This window comes from Delphinapterus leucas, chromosome 1 (genome assembly GCF_059928025.1).
Source record: "Delphinapterus leucas isolate spDelLeu-1000000601 "Yukka" chromosome 1, BTC_Dleu_Yukka2, whole genome shotgun sequence".
Taxonomy (NCBI): Eukaryota; Metazoa; Chordata; class Mammalia; order Artiodactyla; family Monodontidae; genus Delphinapterus; species Delphinapterus leucas.
The window spans coordinates 129,861,461-129,881,198 of NC_143129.1; positions in this window are offsets into that span (position 1 = coordinate 129,861,461).

Below are 19,738 nucleotides of genomic sequence, written 5' to 3' on the forward strand. Positions count from 1 at the left end.
TCTAGATGCATCCACGTCTCCACAAATGACCCAATTTCATCCCTTTTTATGGCTGAGTAATATTCAATTGTATATATATACCACATCTTTATCCATTCATCTATTGATGGACATTTCGGTTGCTTCCATGTCCTGGTTCTTGTAAATAGTGCTGCAATGAACATTGGGGTTTTCTCTGGGTATATGCCCAGTAGTGGGATTGCTGGGTCATATGGTAATTCTATTTTTAGTTTTTTAAGGAACCACCATAGTGGCTGTATCAATTTACATTCCCACCAAGAGTGCAAGAGGGTTCCCCTTTCTCCACACCCTCTCCAGCATTCGTTGTTTGTAGATTTTCTGAATGCCCATTCTAACTGGTGTGAGGTGATACCTCATTGTAGTTTTCATTTGCATTTCTCTAATAATTAGTGATGTTGAGCAGCTTTTCATGTGCTTCTTGACCATTTGTATGTCTTCTTTGTAGAAATGTCTATTTAGGTCTTCTGCCCATTTTTGGATTAGGTTGTTTGTTTTTTTAATATTGAGCTGCAAGAGCTGTTTATATATTTTGGAGATTAATCCTTTGTCCATTGATTCATTTGAAAATATTTTCTCCCATTCAGAGGGTTGTCTTTTCATCTTGTTTGTAGTTTCCTTTCATTTCCAAAGCTTTTAAGTTTCAGTAGGTCCATTTGTTTATTTTTGCTTTTATTTCCATTACTCTAGGAGGTGGACCAAAAAAGATCTTGCTGTGATTTATATCAAAGAGTGTTCTTCCTATGTTTTCCTCTAAGAGTTTTATAGTGTCCGATCTTACATTTAGGTCTCTAATCCATTTTCAGTTTATTTTTTTTGTCTGGTGTTAGGGAGTGTTCTAATTTCATTCTTTTACATGTAGCTGTCCAGTTTTCCCAGCACCACTTATTGAAGAGGCTGTCTTTTCTCCATTGTATATCCTTCCTCCTTTGTCATAGATTAGTTGACCATAAGTGCATGGGTTTGTCTCTGGGCTTTCTATCCTGTTCCATTGATCTACATTTCTGTTTTTGTGCCAGTACCATATTGTCTTGATTACTGTAGCTTTGTAGTATAGTCTGAAGTCAGGGAGTCTGATTCCTCCAGCTCTGCTTTTTTCCTTCATGACTGCTTTTGCTATTCAGGGTCTTTTGTGTCTCCATATAAATTTTAAGATTTTTTGTTCTAGTTCTGTAAAAAATGCCACTGGTAATTTGATAAAGATTGCATTGAATCTGTAGATTGCTTTGGGTAATATAGTCATTTTCACAAGACAGATTCTTCCAATCCAAGCACATGGTATATCTCTCCATCTGTTTGTGTCATCTTTGATTTCTTTCAACAGTGTCTTATAGTTTTTTGAAGACAGGTCTTTTACCTCCTGAGGTAGGTTTATTCCTAGATATTTTATTCTTTTTGTTGCAATGCTGAATGGGATTGTTTCCTTAAGTTCTCTTTCTGATCTTTCATTGTTAGTGTATAGGAATGCAAGAGATTTCTGTCCATTAATTTTGTATCCTGCAACTTTACCAAATTCATTGATTAACTCTAGTAGTTTTCTGGTGGCATCTTTAGAATTCTCTATGTATAGTATCATGTCATCTGCAAACAGTGACAGTTTTACTTCTTCTTTTCCAATTTGTATTCCTTTTATTTCTTTTTCTACTCCAATTGCCATGGCTAGGACTTCCAATACTATGTTGAATAATAGTGGTGAGAGTGGACATCCTTGTCTTGTACCTGATCTTAGAGGAAATGCTTTCAGTTTTTCACCATTACGAATGATGTTTGCTATGGGTTTGTCATATATGGCCTTTATTATGTTGAGGTAGGTTCTCTCTATGCCCAATTTCTGGAGAGTTTTTATCATAAATGGGTGTTGAATTTTGTCAAAAGCTTTTTCTGTATCTATTGAGATGATCACATGGTTTTTCTTCTTTAATTTGTTAATATGGTGTATCACATTGATTGATTTGCATATATTGAAGAATCCTTGCATCCCTGGGACAAATCTCACTTCATCATGGTGTATAGTCCTTTTAATGTGTTGTTGGATTCTGTTTGCTAGTATTTTGCTGAGGATTTTTACACCTATATTCATCAGTGATATTGGTCTGTAGTTTTTTGTTTTCTGTTTTTTTTTTTTTGTAGTATCTTTGTCTGGTTTTTGTATCAGGGTGATCATGGCCTCATAGAATGAGTTTGGGAGTGTTCCTTCCTCCGTAATTTTTTTGGAAGAGTTTGAAAAGTATGAGCGTTAGCTCTTCTCTAAATGTTTGATAGAATTCACCTGTGAAGCCATCTGGTCCTGGACTTTTGTTTGTTGGAAGGTTTTTAATCACAGTTTCAATTTCATTACTTGTGATTGGTCTGTTCATATTTTCTACTTCTTCCTGTTTCAGTCTTGGAAGGTTATACCTTTCTAAGAATTTGTCCATTTCTTCCACGTTGTCCATTTTATTGGCATAGAGTTGCTTGTAGTAGTTCTTAGGATGCTTTGTATTTCTGCAGTGTTGTAACGTCTCCTTTTTCATTTCTAATTTTATTGATTTGAGTCCACTCCCTCCTTTTCTTGATGAGTCTGGCTAAAGGTTTCTCCTTTTTGTTTATCTTCTCAAATAACCAGCTTTTAGTTTTATTGATCTGTGCTATTGTTTTCTTTGTTTCTATTTCATTTATTTCTGCTCTGATTTTATGACTTCTTTCCTTCTACTAACTTTGGGTTTTGTTCATTCTTCTTTCTCTAGTTCTTTTAGGTGTAAAGTTAGATTGTTTATTTGAGATTTTTCTTGTTTCTTGAGGTAGGCTTGTATTGCTATAAACTTCCCTCTTAGAACTGCTTTTGCTGTATCCCATAAGTTTTGGATCATTGTGTTTCCATTGTAATTTGTCTCTAGGTATTTTTTGATTTCCTCTTTGATTTCTTCAGTGACCTCTTGCTTATTTAGTAACATATTGTTTAGCCTCCATGTTTTTGTGTTTTTTACATTTTTTTCCCTGTAATTGATTTCTAATCTCATAGCGCTGTGGTCAGAAGAGATGCTTGAAATGATTTCAATTTTCTTAAATTTTCTGAGGCTTGATTTGTGACCCAAGATGTGATCTATCCTGGAGAATGTTTCATGTGCACTTGAGAAGAAAGTGTAATCTGCTGTTTTCAGATGGAATGCCCTATAAATATCAATTAAATCTATCTGGTCTATTGTGTCATTTAAAGCTTGTGTTTCCTTATTAATTTTCTGTCTGGATGATCTGTTCATTTGTGTAAGTGAGGTGTTAAATTCCCCCACTATTTTTGTGCTACTGTCAATTTCCTCTTTTATAGCTCTTTGCTGTTGCCTTATGTATTGAGGTGCTCCTATGTTGGGTGCATATATATTTATAATTGTTATATCTTCTTCTTGGATTGATCCCTTGATCATTGTGTAGTGTCCTTCCTTGCCTCTTGCAACATTCTTTATTTTAAACTCTATTTTATTTGATATGAGTATTGCTACTCCAGCTTTCTTTTGATTTCTGTTTGTATGGAATATCTTTTTCCATCCCCTCACTCTCAGTCTGTATGTGTCCTTAGGTCTGAAGTGGGTCTCTTGTAGACAGCATATATATGGGTCCTGTTTTTGTACTCATTCAGCAAGTCTGTGTCTTTTGGTTGGAGCATTTAATCCATTCATGTTTAAGGTAATTATCAATATGTATGTTCCTATTACCATTTTCTTAGCTGTTATGGGTTTGTTTTTGTAGGTCCTTTCCTTCTCTTGTGTTTCCCACTTAGAGAAGTTCATTTAGCATTTGTTGTAGAGCTGGTTTGGTGGTGCTGAATTCTCTTAGCTTTTGCTTGTCTGTAAAGCTTTTGATTTCTCCATCGAATCTGAATGAGATCCTTGCTGGGTAGAGTAATCTTGGTTGTAGGTTCTTACCTTTCAACACTTTAAGTATATCCTGCCACTCCCTTCTCGCTTGTAGAGGTTCTGCTGAGACATCAGCTGTTAATCTTATGGGAGTTCCCTTGTATATTGTTTGTCATTTTTCCCTTGTTGCTTTCAATAATTTTTCTTTGTTTTTAATTTTCTCAGTTTGATTATTATGTGTCTCAGTGTGTTTCTCCTTGGGTTTATCCTATATGGGACTCTCTGCACTTCCTGGACTTGGGTGGCTCTTTCCTTTCCCATGTTAGGGAATTTTTCAACTATAATCTCTTCAAATATTTTCTCGGGTCCTTTCTCTTTCTCTTCTGCTTCTGGGACCCCTATAATGTGAATGTTGTTGCATTTAATGTTGTCCCAGAGGTCTCTTAGGCTGTCTTCATTTCTTTTCATTCTTTTTTCTTTATTTTGTTCTGCAGCTGTGAATTCCAACATTCTGTCTTCCACGTCACTTATCCATTCTTCTGCCTCAGTTATTCTGCTATTGATTCCTTCTAGTGTAGTTTTCATTTCAGTTATTGTATTGTTCATCTCTGTTTGTTTGTTCTTTAATTCTTCTAGGTCTTTGTTAAACATTTCTTGCATCTTCTTGATCTTTGCCTCCATTCTTTTTCTGAGGTCCTGGATCATCTTCACTATCATTATTCTGAATTCTTTTTCTGGAAGCTTGCCTATCTCCACTTCATTTAGTTGTTTTTCTGGGGTTTTACCTTGTTCCTTCATCTGGTGCAAAGTCCTCTGCCTTTTCATTTTGTCTATCTTTCTGTGAATGTGGTTTTGTTTTCACAGGCTGCAGAATTGTAGTTCTTCTTGCTTCTGCTGTCTGCCCTCCAGTGGATGAGTCTATCTAAGAGCTAAATACATATTTTTTTAAAAAATCATTCTGGTAGTTTGAAGCATGGATCTGCAGTATAAAGACAAATTTTTTACATTTTATTTGCTTTTGTGTTCAAGTTTTATACCATATGTTACCTTCTAACAATAAAATTAATACCAGCAATCCTAATTTTAAAATGTCAGTTAAGCAATTATTTAGAAAGAAACTCTTTTTTTTTTTTTTTGTTTTGCGGTACATGGGCCTCTCACTCTTGTGACCTCTCCCGTTGCGGAGCATAGGCTCTGGAGGCGCAGGCTCAGCAGCCATGGCTCATGGGCCTAGCCGCTCTGTGGCATGTGGGATCTTCCTGGACCGGGGCACAAACCCGTGTCCCCTGCATCGGCAGGCAGACTCTCAATCACTGCGCCACCAGGGAAGCCCTAGAAAGAAACTTTTTAAGTGAATAGAAGACAGCTACTTTAAATATAATAAACGCTATATAGTTTGGAGTGTGTGGTAATTTTTCATGTAAATTAGCTTGTAAACAACAAAACAGCATTATCTTAACACTTACTGAAAAAAGATTAATTCCTCTTGGTAATGGGATTCTTCATGGGCATATATTTTAGAGGAAATGGGACACTTCTTAGTTTTTACATTTCTTTCATAACACAAAGTTAATTAATATTTTTAGAATAAATACTTTTTACACACTATGTAAACAGCATTGTCATTAAAGTCAAGCTATGGATAGAGATATTGTGACTGAACAGAGAAAACAGTAGGGACCTTGGTGAGATGTTCCTATATGTTATTATTGTAAAGCATAAATATAGGCAGTGATTAGATCTGCTTTGTTTTACCTCAGAGGGGAAAAAAATTGCTCTTCCTTGGCTTTTGACAATCAAATTTATGAGAAAGCAGGAAGTTTGAAGCTCAGGGAGAGGAGAAAGACTTTACAACACAGGTCCTTAATTTGGGTTTTGTAGATCACTACAGTGAGCCAAAGCACTGAGGATATCACTTATGAACTACTTTCATTTGCCTGTAAAAATAGTTTTTTTAAATAATAAGAAAAAAACCCTGAATCTGGTTTTGGTATGACATAATTGAAAGTGATAAATCTTGAGCATAAAAGTCTAAACACTGTTGATGGAATTATTAAATTTAATATTAAGAGAGACACCAGAGATTGAGTTTCTAGCACAATTGCTTTGTTTTAGTGATGAGATTAAAAAAGTTGTGGCTTGCTCATGCTGGCATATAATCTGATGAGCATATAACCTGATGATAAACAGAGTTCAGATATTTGGGATAATAAAGTAGCCCAGAAATCATTAAGATGCATTCCACAGTGATACAAATGTAGCCTAGTATGACTGAAAAATGTAATGAAGTACCAACCGGGGCATTTTTGAGTAACAGTGAAGCTGCTGAGTTTTGGAGTCAGAATGCTTGTGTTCGAAGCTCAACTCTAGCACCTGCAACCTCTGTGACCTTGAGAAGTCAATTTACTGAACCTCTGTAAATCTCAGTATCCTCCTCTGTAAAAATTAGAAAAATAATAATACTTGACAGTTTTCAAAAATAGGTCCTTAGAAGCTCATGGCAGGCCAGGGATAAGATACGGGGCAAGGGATAGGATATGGGGCAGGGATAGAATATGGGACAGGGATAGGATACAGGGCAAGTAGACAGAGTGGGCAACACTTAGGTCAGAAAACTACTTTTTGATGTTTTTGATATTTCAGCATCTTTGCAGAGGTATACTCTACATAGGCCACGTGGTCCAATGGAGAAAGCTGTGCCTTTTTGCACAGCCCATAAACCACCACAAAGATAAGATATAAGAGTGATAGATAACTTGAACTATTCAGATGCGCAGAAGTCTTGTTCAACTGGTAATACAACAATTGAAAAGCTCTTGACTTACTTGCTGACAATTTTATATCATAGGGAAAACGTGTTAATTCTCCAAGTTTCAGGACTTGCTGGCTCACTGCAGAGCAATTAACCTCCCTGGTGGACAATGACACAGCCCTACATATTTCCACAGATTTCCGAATGTGGAAAGACCAATCCCAGTTGAGAACCATGACTAGAGGAACTAAGGGACTGCTCTGAATTTAATCTTACCAACAGGAGAATGGATAGGTAATGAAGGCACATGGAGAACTTTGGGAGAAAATTACCTTATCTTGAAGATTCTGGTGTCTCGGAAAAGGAAAGCAAGACATATAAGACATACTAGACAAAACCTCTCCAAACTGTGTCCCTAGGAATTTCTGTACAAAACAAACAGCCTGTGGTCAAAAAGGTTTAGGAAACACTACACAGTTAATCAGTCATCTTTAGAGTTACAATGCCTACTATTACCATGATAAGGGTCAGAGAAGTCTTAGAACAAGAAACCAAGTGTCAAATATTTCAAAAGGGAAGACTCTTCTCCATAGACCTGTGCTCTCTTCTTCTGACTCATCTCCCATTTCTACTGTAACATTTTTCTCTTAACAGCAATTTAAAAAGATAAAAAGTTAAAATTAAAATTAATTAATTAATTAATTAAAAGAGCTTCTCTGGACAGGCTTTAAAATACAGACATACCTCAGAGATATTGTGGGTTCGGTTCCAGACCACCATGACAATAATGTGAATATCACAATAAGGTGAGTCACACAAACTTTTTGGTTTCCTAGTGCATATAAAATTTTACTTACACTATAATATAATCTATTAAGTGTGCAATAGCATTATATCTAAAAACCAATGTATGTACTTTAATTTAAAAATACCTTGTTGATAAAAAATGCTGATCATCATCTGAACCTTCAGTGGGATATAATCTTTTTGGTGGAAGAGGATCTTGACTCAATGTTGATGGCTGCCAGCTAGTCATGGTGATGATTGCTGAAGTTAGGATGGCTGTGGCAATTTCTTAAAATAAGAGAACAATGACGTTTGCTGCATCAATTGACCCTTCCTTTCATGAATGGTTTCTCTGGAGCATGCAATGCTATTTGATAGCATCTTACCCACAGTAGAACTTCCTTCACAATTGGAGCCAATCCTCTCTAACTCTGAACAAACTCAAAGTCAGCCATGAGGGTTGGAATCAACTTCTTTCAAACTCCTGTTACTGTTGGTATTTTGACCACTTCCCATGAATCATCAATGTTCGTAATGACATCCATTCTATATACAATAGTTTGCATCTGCTAAGCCCAAACTCCCAGTCCATCCCTCCCCCACCCACCCTCCCCCTTGGCAACCACAAGTCTGTTCTCTATGTCTTTGAGTCTGTTTCTGTTTCTTAAATAATAAGACTTGAAAGTCAAAATTACTGCTTGATCCATGGGCTGCAGAACGGATGTTGTGTTAGCAGGCACAAAACAACATTAATCTCACTGTATATCTCCATCAGGGTTCTTGGATTACCAGGTGCATTGTCTATGAACAGTAATATTTTGAAAGGAATCTTTTTTTCCTAATCAATAGATCTCAAAAGTGGGCTTAAAATATCCAGTAAACTATGTCATAAACAGATGTGCTATCAATCCAGGCTTTGTTGTTCCATTTATAGAGCACTGGCAGAGAAGATTTAGCATAATTCTTATGGGCCTAGGATTTTTGGTAAACAAGCATTGGCTTCAACTTACTGTCACCGGCTGCATTAGCCCCTAACAGGAAAGTCAGTCTGTCCTATGAAGCTTTGAAGCCAGGCACTGACTTCTCCTCTCTAGCTATGAAAAGGTCCAGATGGCAACTTCTTTCAATATAGGCTGTTTCAATCTACATTGAAATATAAGACTGTTTCATTTACATTGAAAATCTGTTGTTTAGTGTAACCAACTTTATTAATTATTTTAGCTAGGTCTTCCGGATAACTTGCTGCAGCTTCTACATCAGCACTTGCTGCTTCCCTTTGCACTTCAAAAAATTTTTAATTAATTAATTAATTTATTTATTTGGTTGCACTGGGTCTTAGTTACAACAACCAGGCTTCTGAGTTGTGGCAGGCAAACTCTTAGTTGCAACATGCATGTGGGATCAAACCTGGGCCCCCTGCATTGGGAGCACAGAGTCTTATCCACTTCACCACCAGGGAAGTCCCCTGCTTTCATGTTATGGAGGTGGCTTCTTTCCTTAAATCTAATGAACCAACCTCTGCAAGCTCAAACTTTTCCTCTGCAGCTTCCTCACCTCTCTCAGCATTCATAGAATTGAAGAGAGTTAGGACCTTTCTCTGGATTAGGCTTTGGTTTAAGGGAATGTTTTAGCTGGTTTGATCTTCTATCCAGACCACTGAAACTTTCTGTATATCAGCAATAAGGCTGCTTCACTTTCTTATTATTCATTTGTTCACTGGAAAGTAGCACATTTAGTTTCCTACTTTTCCTTTGCATTCACAGCTTGGCTAACTGCTGCAAGAAGCCCAGCTATCTGCCTGTCTCAGCTTTCAACTTGCTCTCCTAACTAAGCTTAATTTCTAGCTTTTGATTTAAAGTGACTCTTCCTTTCACTTGAACCATTAGGGGCCATTTGTAGAGTTATTAATTAGCCTAATTTCAATATTGTTGCATCTGAGGGAATAGGGAGGCCGAAGGAGAGAGAGAGAGAAGGGGGACAGCTTGTTGGTGGAGCAGTCAGACCACACACAAAATTTATCAGTTAAGCTCACTGTCCTATATGGGTGTGGTTTGTGGCACCCCAAAACAATGACAATAGTAACATCAAATATCACTGATGACAGATCACCACAATACATATAATAGTAATGAAAAAGTTTGAAATATTGTGAGAATTACCAAAATGTGACACATAAAAATGAAGTGAGCAAATGCTGTTGGAAAATTCCCACCAATAGACTTGCTCGACACAGGGTGGTCACTAACCTTTAATTTGTCAAAAACCCAATATTTGCAAAGTGCAATTAAAGTGAACCACAATAAAATGCGGTAGGCCTGTATTTAAGAAAAAAATATAAAATAATTCTAGCATCAGAGAAGATGTCATTAAATAGTGAAGAGTAATTCCAACTCTTCCACTAATGTTTTTATATGTGAAAGAAATGGGCAGTACTTTAAGGTTCTCTCCTCTGATCCTTCAACCAATCAGAAATTCCTTTGAATGTCCACACCTGGTTAATTTCTTCTCTGAATGAACACTATAGCTACTGTAAGCTTTCATCACTCTCTTCCATCACCCTCCTTCTCTTTTAACACTTTCACAGAAAAATAGGTGTGAATTCATTAAATTTTCCCTTCTGCTCCCCCCTAACTTTACTCCACCTCTTTATTGTCTTTTCTCTGAAAGTCACACCCTTACAATAATAATAATAGCTATAACAACTACCTTTTGTTGAGTGCCTACTTATTCTAAGGGATCTACATAATTATTTTCTAATTCTTAGAACAATTCCAAAGGATAGAAATTATCTGAATTTTATAAATGAGTAAACTAAAATTCAAAGAGTTTATGTAACTTGTTCCAGTACAGGGCCAGTGAATGGAGACTCTAAATTCCTGATCCCATCCTGTGCCTTTCCTACATTTTTATTATGTTCTCCCACACAACTCCCTCCTCTCAGGCTACAACCATGCTCAAGCCTCTCCTGTAAATAAAACAAACAGGATTTCCCTGGTGGTGCAGTCGTTAAGAATCTGCCTGCCAATGCAGGGGACACGGGTTCAAGCCCTGGTCCGGGAAGATCCCACAGGCTGCGGAGCAACTAAGCCTGTGCGCCACAATTACTCAGCCTGCTTTCTAGAGCCCGCGAGCCACAACTACTGAGCCTGAATGCTGCAACTACTAAAGCCCGCATGCCTAGAGCCTGTACTCCGCAACAAGAGAAGCCACGACAATGAGAAGCCCGCGCACTGCAACGAAGAGTAGTCCCTGCTCACCACAACGAGAGAAAGCCCTCATGCAGCAACGAAGACCCAATGCAGCCAAAAATAAATAAATTTATAAAACAAAACAAAAAAATTCCCTCAACACTTCATCATTCTCTAGCAATGACTCTAATTATCTTCTTCTTTTTAAAAATTCTTTTTTTATTGAAGTATAGTTGATTTACAATGTTGTGTTAATTTCTGCTGTACAGCAAAGTGATTCAGTTATACATACATACATATACATTCTTTTTCACATTCTTTTCCATTATGGTTTACCTGAGGATATTGAATATAGTTCCGTGTGCTATACAGTAATATCTTCTTCTTTCTCTAATCAATGTATCTTTTAAATATATCCTCTCTTCTTCATGCCCATTGCAGCATCCTTGATCAGGTACTACCATGTGCTCCTGCCTGTTCCCTTTTCAGTTCACCTTGTACTTTACAGGCAGAATAATTCCTCTAAAGTGCAGGGTTTTTGTTTGTTTGTTTTGGCTGTGCCGGGTCTTAGGTGCAGCATGCTGGATCTTTAGTTGCTGCATACGGACTTCTTAGTTGCAGCAAGTGGACTCTTAGTTGAGGCATGCATGCAGGATCTAGCTCCCCGACCAGGGAGCGAACCCAGGCCCCCTGCACTGGAAGCACAGAGTCTTACTCACTGGACCACCAAGGAAGTCCTTAAAGTGCAGATCACGTTGGCCCCCTCAAGTCCCTCTTCTCAAGAAAGGACTCCTATTTGTACTTTGTTCCTAAAGCTGTACATGCGTGTGTGACAATGACCAACACTGAGTTATATTCATTATTAATTTATTCATTCAACAAACAACCACTCATTGCCAATTATGTGTAAGCATAATGGTTTGTCTTGGCTCAAGTCTCTTATTATATGTTACCTGGACAATCTATTCTATCCATTCTAGCTGGAAGAACTTTGAAAATGAAGGTGCAAAACTGATTACGGTATGCCCTGCCCAGAAAACGTTTAAATTCCTTCACCTGGCATCCAAAACCCTTGGTTATCTTGCTGGTCCCTACCCCTCTCCAGCCATACGAAGCTACATCCAGTTCCTTGGATGTGCCAATATCATTTCATGATTATGGGTCTTTATACATATTGTTATGCTGGAATTCTCTTCCCCCTTTTTCACCAGATGAGCTAACTGCTATAGGTTTTATATATCTCAGATCAAGCTTTTCCTCTTCTGGAAAGATTTATCTGAAGTTACTATCTCCAGAGTTGCTTTCCCTCCCACAGATGTGAGTTCCATACAATCCTTATTGTTTTTATTTGAAACTGCTTGTTTAAATGTCTTTTGCTAGGTTATATGTTCCTGGAAGGAAGGCAGCAGTATCTTCGTGTCACCAGCACCTAGCTTTGTAGTTGGCATACAGAAAACACTCAATAAATATTTGTTAAATGACTGAATAAATGTTAGGCAATCGAGGGAATAGCAAGACTTCATTCTTCTCCTCAAGAAGTCTAAAAAGTAAGCAGTGGAAACACATCAGTATTGTCATACTATTTACTGTGCTGTGTAGTTGCTTTAAATGAAGCTAACTTCTTTATAAAATAAATTTTTTCCCAGATGAATTATTAACCAGCGTATTATAAGAAATCTATAGGGGCTTCCCTGGTGGCGCAGTGGTTGAGAGTCCGCCTGCCGATGCAGGGGACACGGGTTCGTGCCCCAGTCCGGGAAGATCCCACATGCCACGGAGCGGCTAGGCCCATGAGCCATGGCCACTGAGCCTGCGCGTCCGGAGCCTGTGCTCCACAGCGGGAGAGGCCACAACAGTGAGAGGCCCATGTACAGCAAAAAAAAAAAAAAAAGAAATCTATAGATATATACATAAACCTCTTGATGCCTATTGGAGTGGTTTTTCTGAAGTACAAATCGGACCATAGAAAGAAATGAATATGAAAATGGAGGGGTAGTTGTTAAGAAGGGAAAATGGCAGAGTAGGAAAAGTAAGTTAGCAGGTTAAACTGTTCTTCCTATGGTTGCAGTTCAAGAAAATGAGGAGAAAAGCATAATAGTTGCTGCTGCTCCTAAGTCTTCTATATTCAGATTTTTACTCATGAACAAGAATTACTTTGTCTTCTACATGACTACCTTATCTAATCATCAAAAAACCAAATTATTCAAGCTTCAAGATGATTGGATAAATATATCCAATTATACATTATACTTAGGCACTGCTGAGCTCCTAGCATAATAGTTTTTATTAGAAACAGGCCTGAAAGTCATGTTCTCTCATTTATAATTTCATGGTTATTTATTTAAAAGTCCTTCAATCTTTACAAAAAATGTTCAACACTAGATACATCCTTTGAGATATTTCTTCCATAAGCAGAAATTACAAGTCCATTTATTTGTCTCTTGCTAAATTTTCACTTATTAACAGAGCCTCAAGCAAAAGTTTTGAGTCACAACCATTAGGATGAATAATATCACCATCTAGTCATTCATTGAATATTATTTATTGAATGCCAGCTGTGTCAAGCACTGTGATGCTGGTTACATTCATAGATACAGTAACAAAGAAGACACACATTTTCAAATAAAAGAATTGGTCTCCACTTGTAGCAAAGACAGAGTAAACCGCTACCTGACTTCCTCTCTCAACACAGACAACTAAAAAACTGAACAAAATATGATTTTTAAAAAACTATTATCAGACAACAGGCAATGCAGAACTATTTTATCTTAGAGAAGGAAACAAACAAGGTGAGCTGTATTGTCATCCCAACAGGAAAACTGGAGTAACTTTCTGGACCAGAGAGAGAGGGATCTCAAGCAGAACATGTTGGCCCAATGCAGGGGGCCCAGGTTCGATTCCTGGTCAGGGAACTAGATCCCACTTGCCGCAACCAAGGATTCACCTGCTGCAACTAAGAGTTAGCATGCTGCAACTAAAGATCCCACATGCTGCAACTAAAGAGCCCACATGCTGCTACGAAGATCCCACGTGCCACAACTAAGACCTGGGACGGCCAAATAAATATATATATATATTTTTTTTTTTTCAAAAAAGGACATGATGGCCTCATTTAGCTGAGAAGACAGAGATCAGAGTTCAGAGGATTGAGGTAAAATGTCAGAGAGGGAAATTATCTAGGGAAAAGCTCTAGGAATCTGTATAAGGCATTTCCTTGTGTCTTTGGATGAAAACTAAGCTACAAGTGCATAAGTGAAATTCCACAAGCCTGGGAAAAGAACAACTACTGGGTAGCTGAAAGCTGAACAATTCCCAGAGCTCACCCAAGGCTGGGAGACATATGAGTTAGAACCACAGGGTAAGACCTCAGACTTCTGGGACATTCAATAGTGACTCTGTAAGTGCAGCATCTCAGTAGTAGGCTAAACGAGCCACAAAGTAAAGGATACTTTATGACCAACCTAACAAAGCTTAAAAACAAGCCTTTAAAGGGGCAAGCTGATAGAGGTAATTTTACCACTTCCACAATAAACTTCAACATTCTTTAAAGTAAACAAATTCCAGACACTCAGCCACATCAAAGTCCACAATACTCAGAATCCAGGCCAACACCTCTAGACAGGCAGAGAAGATAATTGTACAAGGAATTGGAAGGACAATAGTTACTACAGTAACTGTTTAAAATAACTTTTTTACTATAGATTTCCTGGAAGCCAGAGAAAATAAAAATCAATACAAAAGCGCCCTGTAGCTCTTCATATCAGTTGAAATGAAACGTGTATTTCTTTCAATAGAAAAGCTTTATTCTAGGCATGAATTCTGGGAGGTATTTATCCTATAGATTGTTTCATGTGAGCTACTAAGTATCACATTAAAAGTATACAGCTTCAGAACATAAGATTTTGAGAATTTAAAACTTTCATTTTAAGTTTAAAATAGTTATTATTAGTTTCATAGTCGACTCCTAATTTCTCCACAGCTCCTTAGGGAGATGTCCTAGAAATCCGTGGCAAGATATGGTAAGAATCAATGTGCTACAACAGCAGTTGTAATAATAACAAAACAAAAACTACAGTAACATGTACATCCATGTATTTAAAAAATCAACTCTTCAGGGCTTCCCTGGTGGTGCAGTGGTTAAGAATCCGCCTGCCAACACAGGGGACACAGGTTTGAGCCCTGGTCTGGGAAGATCCCACATGCCACAGAGCAGCTAAGCCTGTGTACCACAACTACTGAGCCTGTGCTCTACAGCCTGTGAGCCACAACTACTGAGCCCACGTGCCACAACTACTGAAGCCTGCGTGCTTAGAGTCTGTGCTCCACAACAAGAGAAGCCATGACAATGAGGAGCTCAAGCACCACAATGAAGAGCAGCCCCTGCTCACCGCAACTAGAGAAAGCTTGCGCACAGCAACAAAGACCCAATGCAGCCAAAAATAAAAACAAACAAATTAATTAATTAATTTTTTAAAAATCAACTCTTCAATCTCCCCCTCCCCTCTTCCTGTGCATCATTTTCCCTTCTCTTCCAAATTTCAGAGAACTTCCGTATGAACATTTTATAATAAACATTAAAGGACATAATTTAATTAAAATATCTGACATCTGAAAAGTTTTTGATTACTTGTGTTGAAAGAATTTAAAAAATTAAACTGAGTAGGATCTTGGAAATCTGTTGACCTGAATGAGATTTCTTGACCTCCACTTCTGAGCCCCATTCATATGCCTCTCCCGAGCCAAATGGTGACATGGGGCTTATGGGAAGCTAGAAGTAAGACAGGAGTCAACATCAGCCCCAGGTGGGAAGTCCTGGTCCTCCAGACCTCCCTGTCCTGTGAGAGGGAAAGTATGGAGAGATTGGGGACCATGGAGGAAGTAAGGCCTCACAGTTACCCAAAAAGCTGGGTTTACCTCTTGGTGGGTGTTGAGCCAAAATGAGACAGGGCAGGGGGAGGGGCAGGGCACAACCTTTAAAAGAATGACACAGCTATTGAGGAGACAACAAAAACTAATTAGAACCAACTAGCCCCAAGATGGTGGAAGATTTGACTTCCCATAGACCTTGAGCCTCATTGTAATACTCAGCATGGCAAATGACACACCCAAAGGCACCATGACTGTTCCAAGGCTGACCATAAAAAGTCAAAACTTTGGTGGTGGCCCAATTCCTGGAAATCTCCACCCTTTCCCCAAAATTAGAATAATCCTCCCACTTGTTAGCCTGTGAAATTACCCCGCCCCATACTCTGGGGTGATTCACACCTTCTGAGACAGTCCCCATTTTGCCTATGGAATGTGTATCTTTCTAAATAAACTTGCTTTCACTTTACTATGGCACACTCTTGGATTCTTTCCTGCGTGAAACCAAGGACCCAAACTTGGCAGCCCACCCCAGGGACTAACCCGAGACCTGGGATGTGACCATGTTCTCACTTCCCCATTCTCCTGCAACAAAAAGATACAACCAAGGCAAAAAGCAGGAGAAGGAAGGATTTATTACTTGCAGCAAGTAAGGAGAACATGGGAATCTTTCCTAAAACAGTCTCCCCAAACAGCAAAAGTGGGGAAGTTTTAAAAGTGGGGTACACACATATTCGTGAAGGGGCTTGAGCAGAGAAGAATTCAGCATGGAATTGGGGCAAAGGTTGACAGAGTCCTATCTTTAGTTGATTAAAGTCAGGAGAGTCAACATCATTCTTCCATCCTACACCTGTTTGAGGGCCTCAGGTCCTGCAGAACTCAAAGAAACATATCAGATTGTTACATATATCCCTTCAGGAAGAACTAGGACTATTTTATCACTGAACTATTGTTTGTTTTTTTTTTTGAATTTTTACTTTATTTTATTTTATCATTTTTGGCTGTGTTGGGTCTTCATTGCTGCGCGTGGGCTTTCTATAGTTGCAGCGAGCCGGGGCTACTCTTCGTTGTGGTGCGTGGGCTTCTTATTGTGGTGGCCTCTCTTGTTGTGGAGCACGGGCTCTAGGCGTGTGGGCTTCAGTAGTTGTGGCACAGTGGCTCAGTAGTTGTGGCTCGTGGACTCTAGAGCGCAGGCTCAGTAGTTGTGGTACACGGGGTTAGTTGCTTTGTGGCATGTGGGATCTTCCTGGACCAGGGCTTGAAACACTCTCCCCTGCATTGGCAGGAGGATTCTTAACCACTGTGTCACCAGGGAAGCCCTGAACTATTGTTTCTTTTTTTTAAAAAATTAATTAATTAATTTATTTATTTAGGGCTGTGTTGGGTCTTCGTTTCTGTGCGAGGGCTGTCTCTAGTTGTGGCAAGCAGGGGCCACTCTTCATCGCGGTGCACGGGCCTCTCACTATCGCGGCCTCTCTTGTTGCGGAGCACAGGCTCCAGACGCGCAGGCTCAGTAGTTGTGGCTCATGGGCCTAGTTGCTCTGCGACATGTGGGATTCTCCCAGACCAGGGCTCAAACCTGTGTCCCTTGCATTAACAGGCAGATTCTCAACCACTGCGCTACCAGGGACCCCGATAAAGTTAATTTTACATAATGAAAATTAATTTAAATAGCCACATGTGGCTAGCAGCTATTGTATTGCAGAGTACAATTTTAGAATTGTCAGTGAAACCATGTTCCACAATTATTTAAAACTTCAGAATTTGGAATCAATCCTGGTTACAAATTTGGTCTTGCTATTGATTATCTGAGTGAAATTAAACAAGTTATTTTATTGAGCCAAGCCTCAGGTTTTGTTTTCAGCAGAAAAGTAGAAATAATAATCCATATTTTGTATAGGATAGTGCTACTACTCAAAGTGTGGTCTTCGTGTCAGTGTCCATCAATAGTCTCTTTGCTGCAGGTTAGAAATGAAGAGTGAGTGACTTCCCTGGTGGTCCAGTGGGTAAGAATCCATGCTCCCAATGCAGGGGGCCCAGGTTCGATCCCTGGTCTGGGAACTAGATCCCACATTCATGCCACAACTAAGAGTCCGCATGCAGGTTTCTAAGAGTCCGCAGGCTGCAACTAAGAAGCCCACATGCCGCAACAAAGATTCCTCGTGCTGTAACTAAGACCCAGCGCAGCCAAAATAAATATAAATAAATAAATAATTTTTTTAAAAAATGAAGAGTGAGCAATAGAAAATTTTATAAAAATTTGACAGAGTAATTTTATATGTTTTGACTGTAATAAAATTTTTATGACATTTAAATTTTTCTAGCTATTTGTTTTAGTTGTATTTTACAAAATATTAGTCTGCAATAGACTGTGAATAAAACAAAGCTGGTACTTTATCACAGGTGGCTTGAGAGAAACTGTCAGAGATTCACTGCAAAGATGGGAGTAAAGGTTGTAGAATGGTACCTGTCATGTAGCAAGTAATTGATGAATGGCTATTATTATGAATGTCAGTCTTGTAATTTCTCAGTCTCTAAGGTAATAAAAACAATTTCTCTCCTTTGGACTGCTCAAAATAGAATCCCATTGGTTTATTCTGTGTCTGGCTAACTATGTCCAGGCCTATAAGTCTTTATTTCTTTGAACAGCCGTAAGGTACAATAGAGTCACTATGAGTTAATAGCAATATATTCATTCTAATGATTGATTGTGCTTTTGATTGAAAAATGCGTAAAAAATGTATGTAAGGAATAAAGTTTGTTACTCCAAGTGTTTAATGAAAATTTGTATTTGGGTGAGTAAAAAGAGTATTGCAACTGAAGTGAGGCACAGAGGAGTTTTAGAGCAGTGAAAACAGTCTGTATGGTACTATATTGATGCCATGCATTTGTCCAAACCCGTAGAATGTACAACACCAAGAGTGAATCCTGGGGAAAGCGGGGGTGGGGAGGGTGGGGGAGGTGTGGGGTGGTGGTGGGATGAACTGGGAGACTGGGACTGACATATATACACTAATATGTATAAAATAGATAACTAATATGAACCTGCTGTTTAAAAAATAAAGTAAAATAAACTTCAAAATAAAATAAAATGGTAAAAGCAGCTGTGCTTACTCAAATCTTATTTGACTGGTAATCATCTTGAGGGTTTAAAAAAAATTTTTTTTTTTAAAAAGAGTGAATCATAATGTAAAACATGGGCTTTGAGTGAGTATGATGTGTCAATGCAAGTTCACTAATCGGAACAAATGCACACCCCTGGTGAGGGATTTTGATAATGCCGTGCATGTATAGGGCAGGAGGTAAATGGGATATCTGTGCATCTTCCTCTTAATTTTGTGGTGGCTTTGCTGCATTTGGAATTTATATGGTTATTTGGTAATATTGTTTAAGAACTACGAGGTCTTCATGCAATCCTATGTATTGCATAAGAATATAATTTATGCTATGATTTTTTTAAAAGACAGATTTATTACTAGGAACCACAAAGACCAATCATCATTAATTTTTTACTGTGTTTTATTTGATAAATGTGTGCAGCTGTTATACTGAAAAGACTGTGACAGTTTAAAATATCATAGCAAATAAACAATATTAAAATTTTTTTGTCCACACTTGTATACTGTGTATGCAAAATGCCTTAATTACTAATAAGCCAATGTGTTATGATACCAATAAAAATATTATTGTAATTGTATAAATGAAACATACCCAATCAAAAGGTTTTAATTACAAAATGGTCACTCAGAGAACATATGTGCTGGATAAAATGCTTGAAGAAAGAATCTTGGAAAATAAGGAGCTGCTGAAGTAACATAAATTAGACAATTAAAAAAATAGGTGTAGGGCTTCCCTGGTGGCGCAGTGATTAAGAATCCACCTGCCAATGCAGGGGACACAGGTTCAAGCCCTGGTCCAGGAAGATCCCACAGGCGGTGGAGGAACTAAGCCCGTGCACCACAACTACTGAGGCTGTGCTCTAGAGCCCGTGAGCCACAACTACTGAACCCACGTGCCACAACTACTGAAGCCCATGCACCTAGAGCCCGTGCTCCGCAACAAGAGAAGCCACCACAATGAGAAGCCTGCATACCTCAACAAAGAGTAGCCCCTGCTAGCCACAACTAGAGAAAGCTCACACGCAGCAACGAAGATGCAACACAGCCAAAAATAAATAAATAAAATAAATAAATTAAAAAAAAATAGGTGTAGCAAAAGAACACAAATGTTGAATAGCCATAGCATTGAGCAAATTGAAATTGCATTCAAAAGGAAATAATATTTTTACAATGAACAACAGA